Below are 2,293 nucleotides of genomic sequence, written 5' to 3' on the forward strand. Positions count from 1 at the left end.
GGCGAAGCGCCTAGGCCGAAAAGTTTGTAGGGTCCTCACTGAGTTTCGGATTTTCTGTCGTATGCCAAACGTCCACACGGATTCTTTGCCCAAGCGTCTTTAATTATTTAATACAATTAAATTATCACAATCCGAAGTTTCTTAAGTTCTAAACTTTTGGTAATGCAGAATCTTAGGATTCGAATACAAACAATTTATGTATGTACCTGGGTGCAAACATATAGTTATACTAACCTGCATATGTACTACTTTTAATGCAGTTAAAAAATTGCCTATGTCGATCTTCGCGATCAATTTGTCGTAAATGACTTCATGATCATCCGCCTCTTCGAATCGTCGAGTACATAAATTTTGTGGTCAACAATCAATCCAGACGGTGCAAGTAGATTTATACATACAAATGTTTGTATGTACATACATAGGTAAAAAAAAAAACGTCTGCGCACATTTCTCACAAGGAAGAGCAGAAGAAATGCATGTTTACACGTCAATTCTATATGTATCTATGTATATTAAGGTGACCAGAAACCATAGATCTCTGAAGTCACAATAGTCGTCGTTGAAATAATAAGCAATTGTTTGAATATGTATTTATAAAATAATATCTTTAACCAGCTTCGAGATATTTTAATAACAATTTTATTCCAGTCGAAGTTCTGTTTACGAATCCTTTTGAGAAACTGTTCACAAGTCGTTTTCTTTAATGATATTTATTTATGGTAACCGAAATCGTATGAGGGGAAAGAAATATCTGTAAAATTCATCAATTGAAATGTGCAACTTAAGTGGGCGATTGGAACGGGAAATCGGTACAAAGATGAAAACCGCAACGGAAGCAAAAATCCGCAAGCAAGTTGTAGGAAGGTGCAACAGACAATGTTCTTTACACGCATGACTGGCTGGTTGGTAAGCATGCATACATAAATATGTATCTACACGCAAATTCATATGTACATGCATGCAGAACTGCGATGACTAACTAGTTGATTGACTTAATGGCCGAGAGCATGAGTCTAGCTCAGCAAGTATATGTAAGTGTGTATGTTTATCAGTGTGGGTCGTCAAAGAAGTTTGTAATCGCCCACCTGGTACTGAATTTTGCGTGGTGGACGTTTTGGTAAGTTCTACTTATAGTTTCTTTTTATTATAAACACTTTCAAAATGGTGCATATCGTATGATTTTTATAAGAAGATAACCTAAATCACATGTAAGGTTAATTATCTCAATTTTACCTCCAGGACTGAATATAAATTTAGTTACCATGAATAAAAGATCCATAACCCTTTAAAACAGTAACGGGTATGGTCCTTATAAAAAGATACATACTTTATTATTTTTTGGAGAGAACATAGGGTTATTGGGTACTTGTTTTTCTTTCAATCACAAAATAATCGTTATTTTCAGACTTAATTTTATAGTATTAGAAGCAGCCATAATTTTACAATAATCTTTATAACAGGTAAAATTTATTAAAAAATAAATATCAATAACTTAAGATTTTAACCGTTCTAAAAAATGATAAAAAATTTGACTGAGCATGAGGCCGTTTTTATGAAAAATTGTGTAGAAAATCAAAAATAATTTACATATACGTAGGTAAAAATTGTAGCTGCTATTTCGGAGATCACCACATCTCCTTATAAGACTTCTTCAACCGCGGTCACTTTAATATGAGCCAGCGACCTCGTATTACAAAGCCACTGAATATTAACAAAAAACCAACAACAAACAACTACCACATGAACAAATCTAAAAAGCTGCATAATAGCTGGCCTTGATTGTAGTTGGGTGGGCATATGAAAAAGTGGAAAAATTAAAAACCAAAAAAAAAAAACATTTAAAAGGCAACAACAGTTTACGTGGCGAACATAGCCCAGTGGGTACACAGTGGGTACTGGCTTTGTAATCCGAAGGCGTTGGTTCATATCCCAGTGAAAATAGTCCTGAAATAGCACTGAAATGACCGTCAATAGGCCCCGAAATTATCCCGAACCAGTTCAGAAATGTCCCTACAATAGTCTTGAATAGGCCCCAAAAATGGTCGAGAAATTCGTGATCTCGAACAAGTATTGAAATTGTGTCGAAATGGTTCCTTTTTTAATCTTAAAATGATCCCGAAATAGTCCTAAAATAGTTCTGAACTAGTCTCAAAGGGATACCGAACTGGCCAGGAAATGTTCCTCAAATAGTTCTGAACTACAATAGAAATGGTGAAGAGCTAGACCAAAATTGGTCCTCAAATAGTTGCGCCGTCCCGAAATGATCCCGAACTACATATTTCCGAAATCGGCA

The sequence above is a fragment of the Rhagoletis pomonella genome, unplaced genomic scaffold (assembly GCF_013731165.1).
Source record: "Rhagoletis pomonella isolate Grant_MI unplaced genomic scaffold, Rhpom_1.0 Rhpom_scaffold_00006, whole genome shotgun sequence".
NCBI classification, from domain to species: domain Eukaryota; kingdom Metazoa; phylum Arthropoda; class Insecta; order Diptera; family Tephritidae; genus Rhagoletis; species Rhagoletis pomonella.